Source organism: Podarcis cretensis (assembly GCF_951804945.1).
Source record: "Podarcis cretensis genome assembly, chromosome: 1".
Taxonomy (NCBI): Eukaryota; Metazoa; Chordata; class Lepidosauria; order Squamata; family Lacertidae; genus Podarcis; species Podarcis cretensis.
In genome coordinates, this window is record NC_137170.1 from 15096590 (window position 1) to 15105778 (window position 9189).

The following is a 9189-nucleotide window of genomic DNA, read 5'->3' on the forward strand; positions in this document are numbered from 1 at the left end:
TTTGAGAACACTATCCAACCATCTCATCCTCTGTCATCCCCTTCTCCTTGTGCCCTCCATCATTCCCAACCTCAGGGTCTTTTCCAGGGAGTCTTCTCTTCTCATGAGGTGGCCAAAGTATTGGAGTCTCAGCTTCAGGATCTGTCCTTCCAGTGAGCACTCAGGGCTGATTTCCTTAAGAATGGATAGATTTGATCTTCTTGCAGTCCATAGGACTCTCAAGAGTCTCCTCCAGCACCTTAATTCAAAAGCATCAATTTTCTGGCGATCAGCCTTCTTTATGGTCCAGCTCTCACTTCCATACATCACTACTGGGAAAAATGGTTGAATAGTGTTGTTTAATATCAGGGATGGAGAACCTCTGGCTTTCCAAATGAATCCAGCTCTCACCTGCCCTACCCACAATGGCCAGTGGTCAGGAAGAATGAGAAAACTTGCAGCCCAAAAACATCTAATCTGCAGGAAGAGATGACCTGGCCCTTTGTAGCATAGCATTGCAAGTATTCGGATAACACCCATAGCTAGATTTCTGTGACCAAACTGTCAAAAGCTGCTGTTTCACTGCTGGACTAGTAGTATTTGGAACTGGAAACCACGATTAAGTGGATACAAGATGGTCAGCATAAGCTAAAGTTAGACACAAAGGAGGCAGTTCTCATCCCTAATCATTGGGGTGTGAGTTAATGATGAGTCAGCAATTGCTTGATCAATCCAGGGCTTCCTCGGAATCAGCATGTAGATAAGTTTCATAAGTTTCATTTTCCAATTGCAACAGGGCATGGCAACTGTAGAGTGTGGATCTTGTCATTGTTGTTCATCCCCTTGTAATCTTTATGACTATTTTAAGATGTCTCAAAACATAAGGATTTCCTGTCCAGGCCTAGAGCTGGGAGATAAGAGCATCGACTACCTTGTGTTGGTTTTAATCTTTAAAGCTCTTCACAGACTAGGATTAGCATACCTCATACAGTGTCAATATCATTCCTTCTCACTCTCTGAGAATTGATGGACGAGGAGCCCTGCTCCAGGGCTCTACTGGAGAAGCAGAATCAACAAGACCCAAGAGGAAGTTGTCCCAAAATTCTGCAATCAATTTTTGGAAGAAGTACACCAGCCCACCTTCCTTTTAACCAGCTCCAAAGCATACATTCTGCACGTAAGAAGCCCCAGCACAATCCTTGGCGCCTCCTATTAAAGGATCATGGCCAACACAGCTAGGAAAGGTCTCTTCTTATGAGAACTGCTGCCACATAGGGATGGCTATCCTAGGCTGACAAGCCAATGATCTAACCTCGTAACTTCATATGTTGATATATGTTCACACTTGGAATGGAGTAGCCTCAGGCAGTTTGCAGAGGTTTCATAGGAAGCTGTTTTATAGGAAGTCATTGGCCCCTCTTTCTCAGCACTGTGTACAGCAGAGGTGAGGCATGTTTGGCCTTACAGCTGATGCTGAACTATAGCTCCCAGCATCTCCAGCCATTGCCATACTTGCTGTGGCTGATGGGAGCTGTAGTTTAGCAATGTCTGGAGAGCCTAAAGTTCCCCTACTGTGGCCTACAGAGACAAGCAGTGGCTTTCCAGGATTTCAAGAAGCCATCTTTCTTAGCCAGTGATCCATGCGACGGTCACCTCCAGGCTTGACTACTGTAATTCGCTCTACACGGGGCTGCCCTTGAAGCTGTCCCAGAAACTCCAGCGGGTGCAGAATGCTGCAGCGAGGCTCCTCACGGGGTCTCTGCCATGGGAGCATATTCACTCAGTGCTTTTCCAGCTGCACTGGCTCCCAGTGGAGTACAGGGTCAGATTTAAGGTGCTGCTTTTGACCTTTAAAGCCCTTCACGGCCTAGGACCCTCGTACCTACGGGACCGCCTCTCCCGGTATGCCCCACGGAGAGCCTCAAGGTCCATCAATAGCAACACCCTAGTGGTCCCGGGCCCTAAGGAAGTTAGATTAGCTTCAACCAGAGCCAGGGCCTTTTCAACTCTGGCTCTGGCCTGGTGGAACGCTCTGCCTCATGAGACCAGAGCCCTGCAGGATCTGATTTCTCTCCGCAGGGCCTGTAAGACAGAGTTGTTCCGCCTGGCTTGGAGCCAATTTGATTCCCCCCCCCTCTTTCTTTTTTCTTTTCCTTCTCCTGCGATGAGGCTACATTTTAATATTTTAATGTTTCAATATTTTAATGTTGTATTTTAATGTTGTTTTTAAGTTGTAATCATTCAACTTGTTTTTATTATTGCTTGTAAGCCGCTCTGAGCCCGGCCTTGGCTGGGGAGGGCGGGGTATAAATAAAAATTATTATCATCATTATTATTATTAGCCCTACCTGGGATTGAGCCCTGGACTTTTTGCGTGCAAAGCAGATCCTCTGATACTGGGCCCTATATAGCCCTTTCCCTTGCAAATACCTTCTAGGATTTGTATTTCACAGCTGTACAGAAGTTACGGTTTCAAATAATTATTTCCAGTCCTTTCCCCACCTCCAAACTCCTTTTGCTGAACTAAATTTCAGCCATATGCAAGCACTGTCTTCTGCGCAGTAGAACATGGAAATGTGTTTTTTCCTTTAAAACTTCCAACTCTGCTGATTTAAAGAAAAGCAGAATGGTACGCAATCTCTTTAGCAAGCTTCCAATCAGTCCGGCCCAGCTGTATAATCCAGCAGAAGGAGTTTATCTAAATTAAAGTCAAGTGGTGCTCTCTAAATTACATATTCTTTTAGGCTAACCAGTCATATCCTTCTTGAACACAAGCTGGTACTTTAAGCAGTTGTTCATTTAGGGCCCAGAAGACAAAAATAGAAAACAAGGATAAACACATCTATGGAAAGAGGGCCTATGTGCCAATTTTGATTAAATATTTTTCTCTGTTTGTCTGGTTCCGACAATTACAGGAAGCTGCCTTCTAGTGCAGAAGTGACACACCTGTGGTCTTCAGATGTTGTGGGACTTCCACCAGTCCAGCCATCATTGTCAATAGTTAGGGAGGATGTAGGAACTGCAGTCCATCAATGTCCAGAGGATCACAGGTTAACCCCCTCTGGTTGAAATGTTTGCTTGAAAACTAGTCCCAGATGAAGTCAAAAATGGATGCCATGTGGTGAAGGTTTCAAAAGACAGGGATCAGAAAGGAGGGGGGGGGAAGGATGCAGCCAGGAAACTTAAGAGACATATTTGGCTTGATGGAGAAGCGCAGCAGAGGAACGAATAGACCAAGAAAGGGAGGAGGGGGATTGAAGAGTAGCCAGGCAAATGGAAGCAATAAAAACAGTGACATTTGAAAGGATATAAAATGAAGACCCGCTGTTCTTCTCTGTTCCCTGCTGCACCTTAAAGAATTTTGTGTGGCTCCCAAGCCCTGAATTCCACCTTGCAGAACAAGTTGTGCAGAATGCTTGTTTCTCTACATCCATGCAGTGGAAGATAGTCTTGGTTGGTTGGCTGGCTTTTATTGTCCGTAAGTGCACAATCCCCTGGATGGAGTCCAATTATTTTATGTGGTGCTTAACTGATTAATTCATCTCTTCCAAAGTGGGATTAGCCTATTTGTATTCTGTGCACCTGCTGAGATTTATATTGAATGAGTACCTTTTTTTCCTAGATTCCTAACTCAGTTAGGCTTGTTTTGGAAAATTCTTTTCAATTGCAACAGTGTTTTTGGCTTGCAGCCTAGGCCTGAAATCTTGCCTCCTTTTAAAATCAGCAAGACTTTGCCAATTAACCGTAACAGGGGCAAGATTTTGCATTCAGTTTGCAGAGTTTGCTCTCTCTCTTATTCACTTGTTAACTATTTTAAGGGTTGTGATGTGCCTTTTCGCTCCCATTATTTCACGTAAAAGGGGAGGAACAAGGGGGAAAATGTGTTTATGTAACACCCCGTGATAACTCTTTGGCACACAGATCACCTACTACTGCGCATGTTGAACATTTCCAGGCTAAGGATCTTACAAGTCTGTAAATCTAACATAGGCATTCTCTTTGTTCTACGTTCGTGCTTTCAACATTGCATGCCCAGGCCTACGCACACAATTGATGGTATTCATAAGAATTACATCCTATCACCAGTTAATCCAGGATGTTTAAAGTAGGGCAGTAGTTATAAGAAAGAGTTGTGGTTGCTGCATTGGTCTACGGAAATATATGTTGTAAGGCAGGGGGAAACGGTTGCCCAGTTACACTTCAGTATTTTATATTTGCACACTTTCTCCCAGGAGGACACAATAGACCTGCAGATGTTGAGTCATTGTGAACAAAATAATAATAATAATAATAATAATAATAATAATAATAATAATAGTATACTGCGGTTCATCTGAAGTTCTCAGGGCTGTTTGCAGCATAAAAATACAGAGTAAAACCACAAACAGCAGTACTTTATAAAAATATTAACAAAAACAGAACAAACCCTTAATAACTCCAGCCCAACCCCATATATCTTCCATATATCTCCCTGGGCTCTTATGGTGAAACACAAGCATCAGCTGAAGATCATTCTCTCTCACCAACTAGTAGCCATCATGCTCTGCCTTTACAACTAGTAACGCTTCTGAAGACCAGTTGTCTGAAACTGCAGAAGGGAAAGATGTTCCTGTGTTTTGGTTCCATTTGCAAGCTTCCCATAGGCACCTGTTGGCCTTTGGACCAGATGGGCCTTTGGCCTGATCCAGCATGGCTCATCTTATGTTCTTATTTTCTCCCTGCCCTGCCAGACAACATGGCTCCTTCATTCTTCCTTCCAGCGGAGACTCATCAAGTAAGACTTAGTAAGGAGGCTTAGTCAGCACAAACTTTGGCCAGTTTCTCCCTACCCTTTAGGCATGGTGGGTCCTACTAGTGCTGGCTGGTGCCCATTGGGGCTGGTAGGATGGAAGGCAAGGAGACCATCAGCAGGTGCAGCCAGAGCCAATGACAGGCAAAGCCAACTAATTATAATTTTGTCCTCCCTGCTGAGTTTTATGAGAGGCTCCCTGCTGAGTTTTATGAGAGGGAACTGTAGCTTGTTAAGGGTGCTGGGAATTGTGAGAAGTAAAGTACAGTTCTTGTGATTAAATGGGGGAGCCATACACTTTAAATGACCCATGGCAGAGGAAGTGACGCCCTTGGACTGGTTGTCCAAGATAAACGAGGCAGGCAAGCGAGAGCAAACTGAGGTTGATGAAGACAATGTTCCATTTGTCCAATGGGTCAACCTCCACTGACTCATTCTATACTTCATCAGGAGTCTGGCTCTGTTCCCTGGTGCAGTTCTACGTCAGAATGCATGACCTAACGGCAGCAACACAGAAACTATTATGATACCTGTGGGTGGCACCCATTTATTTGGGCTTACTCAAGATACAGCTTTTGTAACACACTTTTTAAGGGAGATCCCAAGAACCAGAACTTACCTGTTGTTGGCCCATAGATGAGTCGGGGCGGCAGCGGTGGGGGGGGGAGGAGGAGGAATACCGATGTATCAACAATCACTATCCTAGGATGGACAGCATATTGAGGCTGCATATCCCCCCCTCCCCCACTGAGGCATCTCTGGTTTCTTCCCTCATTTGGAATGCAAATGACAGACATACTAATAGGTGAAATGCGAAAAGTCTTCTCATCCTTTTTTCTAAGGGACTGCATGAACACTGATTAAATGTGCATTCATCTATTGCTACTTGTGGGCTGCAGTCCGATATGCATTCACCTGGAAGAAAACCCCACTCAGCTGAACGGAGCCAATTTCTGTGGACAGGACTGCACTTTTTAAAGGATAATGGCATTTAAAACTGTTGAAAACAATGCCTGTTTTAAGACATTGGTGATCTCTTCTACGAAACATGTCATCTCCTTCTGTGCCTTACTTTAAACTTAGTTTCTTTTTTGTTCTCTCACTAGAAAGCTATGGAATGGAAAACAAAACACTTCCTTTTATGAGTTTGTGGGGTGCGAGGCACCCTAAATTCTTGGGTCTGATAACAGTTAGAATTAATCAAGATTTGGGGAGTTGAACTGCAAGCAATGATCTCCCAGATCTAGTGGGGACTCAGGTTGGAAACAGCAAAGGCCAGTTTCCTGATGAGGTTCACCTGATGATGGTTGGTCCTTAATTTAATAAAATATGAGCCATCAGGGCATTCAGTACCAGGGTGACAATTCTCAGGGTTAGCAGTGAGAAGGAAGAAGGAGAGGGGCAAGGAGAACTATGTTGGCTGGCTGTGACAGGCTATAACAAAGAGACAGAGAGCATGGCTGATTTCTCTGTTCTGAGAGCCATTCCTGCTGCACCTATAGGAGAAGCCAGAGACCTTCTTGGGAAGACAATGCTCTGAACTCCCTCCATCTAGGCTCAGGTTGTATATATGTATAAATAAACCATACATCATAAAGACACCACAGTTTCTGCTCTTGGGAGTTGCAGACCCAAAATCTGGGAGGAACCAGATAAGGTATGTTTTCTTACAAATCCATAATGCACTTAATTCCATGGGCACTTTAACTTTTCAATAAATCTAAACTTGTGTTTAGCATCTTATCTTATCCTTTCCCAGGCTTTTATTCTAGGTGTACCGGGACCATAACATTTTGGTCAGCAGCACATGTAACATATTGGATGGGTTCCAAATAATGACTTTCAGGTGCGCCCAGGGTTTTGGGTGTGACAGGCTGCTTTTTTTTTTTTTTTTACATGTTTCATTTGAGTGGTGATACTCAAACACATATTACATAATATAGATTCCTGTTTACAGATTACAGGGTGAGGGGGATTTTCAGCAGACAAACAAACCATAGGGGAAGCTAGGAAGGTGCATTAAAACAGTCAGTCCATTGGTCCTTCAACTCAGTTCTGTCCATACCAGGGTCTTCAAAAGTGGTTGATTCTGGTCCCCTGGAGGTGAATGAAGACTTAGGGATCAAAAGGGCTTGGGGGGGAAGAACTTGGTGAGGTGTTGCTCCTCACCTTTGTTGTTGTTGTTTAGTCGTTTAGTCATGTCCGACTCTTCGTGACCCCATGGACCAGAGCACGCCAGGCACTCCTGTCTTCCACTGCCTCCCGCAGTTTGGTCAAACTCATGCTGGTAGCTTCGAGAACACTGTCCAACCATCTCGTCCTCTGTTGTCCCCTTCTCCTTGTGCCCTCAATCTTTCCCAGCATCAGAGTCTTTTCCAGGGAGTCTTCTCTTCTCATGAGGTGGCCAAAGTATTGGAGCCTCAGCTTCACGATCTGTCCTTCCAGTGAGCACTCAGGGCTGATTTCCTTAAGAATGGATAGGTTTGATCTTCTTGCAGTCCATGGGACTCTCAAGAGTCTCCTCCAGCACCATAATTCAAACGTATCAATTCTTCGGCGATCAGTCTTCTTTATGGTCCAGCTCTCACTTCCATACATCACTATTGGGAAAACCATAGCTTTTACTATACGGACCTTTGTTGGCAAGGTGATGTCTCTGCTTTCTAAGATGCTGTCTAGGTTTGTCATTGGCTCCTCACCTATAAGTTAGTTCAAATATCTCAAAGGCTGACATGTTACCTTCGCTTGCTTTGGTTGCCGCTGTCCTGAAAACATGAAGCTCCTGACGCACAACATGCTCACCTCCCATGTGCGAGGAGTGAGACTTGGTGGAGGATTCCCCCTTTGTATCCAGGCCACAGAAGTGAAGGTGAACAATGTAGATTTCAACCCGGAGTTCACAGCGCGGATGGTACCCAAAGTGGAACAAGCAGCTTTGGTAGAGGCAGCGGAGAGTTTGGGTCACCGATCAGATCTGTCCCCTGAGCCCATCCCTGACTTCGAGAGCAATGAGGATTTCCTTTGAAAAGTCCATCATGTGCTGATGGAGGTAGAAGTGGTGGAAGGTGTGCTGAAATGCCCAGAAACTGGGCATGAGTTTCCCATAACTAAAGGGATACCTAACATGTTGCTGAGCGAAGAGGAAACATGAGCTGGTTTATGTCAATGGAGCTTTGAGAAGCAAGCCTTGCGGGTGTGGGGTTGTGGGATATGTTCCTGTGGAAAGCCCAGCACCCTTATTTTTCTGTGGGGGGAAGGAGATGCTCTGGATATAATACTGGGTTGCTTTTTTGTGCATGTAAATAAATGCAAGTTCTTGAAAAAAAAATCTCAAGGGCTGTCACATGGAAGATGGAGCAAGCTTGTTTTCTGCTCCTCTGGAGGGTAGAACACAAACCAAAGGCTTCAAGTTACAAGAAAGAGGATCCTGACGAAACAGCAGGAAGAACTTTCTGACAGTAAGGGTTGTTTGACAGTGGAATGGACTCCCTTGGGAGGTTGTGGACTCTCCTTCATTGGAGGTTTTGAAGCAGAGGTTGGGTGGCCATCCGTCATGGATGCTTTAGTTGAGATTCCTGCATTGCAGGGGATTGGTCTAGATGACTCTTGGGGTGCCTTCCAATTCTGCAATTTTGTGATTCTATGTTGGGAAAAGCTTTACCTCTTAAAACTCCAGCAATGCAAGGAAGTGATTAAAACTGCTGGAAGATACATGCAGCATAAAAATGGAAGCCAGGACAGTACAACGTATGTTTCCAGCACATTCTTTCCTCCAAAGAATCCTGGGAACTGCAGTTTGTGAATTGTGTTGGGAACTGTAGTTCTGTGAGGGGCAGGGGTGCCAACTTGAATAAAGTATGGGGGAGCAGGTAAGTTTGACCCCACAAAACCGATCACAAGACACAGTGTTTGAATGGCAATGCCCATCAACTTTGGAGGGACCGGTCTCCTCAGATATTTTACTGGGTCCCTAGGAGTTGGCTCCTATGTTGAGGGGTGAAAACTACAGTTCCTGGGATTCTCTGAGAGAAGCCACTTGCTTTAAATATATGGTGTGTATGCAGCCTAAGTGTGTCACAGAACCACAGAATTGTAGAGTTGGAAGGGACCCTGAGGATCATCTGGTCCAACCCCCTGAAATATGCAGCTGTCCCATACGGGGATCAAACCGGCAACCTTGGTGTTATCAGCGCCATGCTCTTACCAACTGAGCTATCAATCCATTTAAAGTTACCCTGCAGGATGTCTGCTTATTGTCACAGAAAAACATTTCAGATTGGTTATTATTATTTAAAATACGAAATATTATTATTATTATTATTATTATTATTAATAAATTTATACCCCTCCCATGTTTCTCCAGCCACTGTGGGCAGCTTCCAACAAAATATTAAAAATACAATAAAACATCAGACATTAAA

At 44.5% G+C, this 9189-nt stretch overlaps 1 pseudogene across 1 annotated transcript; it reads left to right on the forward strand.

The window, feature by feature from the left end:
* The first annotated feature begins 7431 nt into the window (after positions 1-7431).
* Positions 7432-8646, forward strand: LOC307208669 (multifunctional methyltransferase subunit TRM112-like protein pseudogene; annotated as a pseudogene). Its single transcript has one exon. The product of its transcript is annotated as a multifunctional methyltransferase subunit TRM112-like protein pseudogene (transcript).
* The last annotated feature ends 543 nt before the right edge of the window (positions 8647-9189 follow it).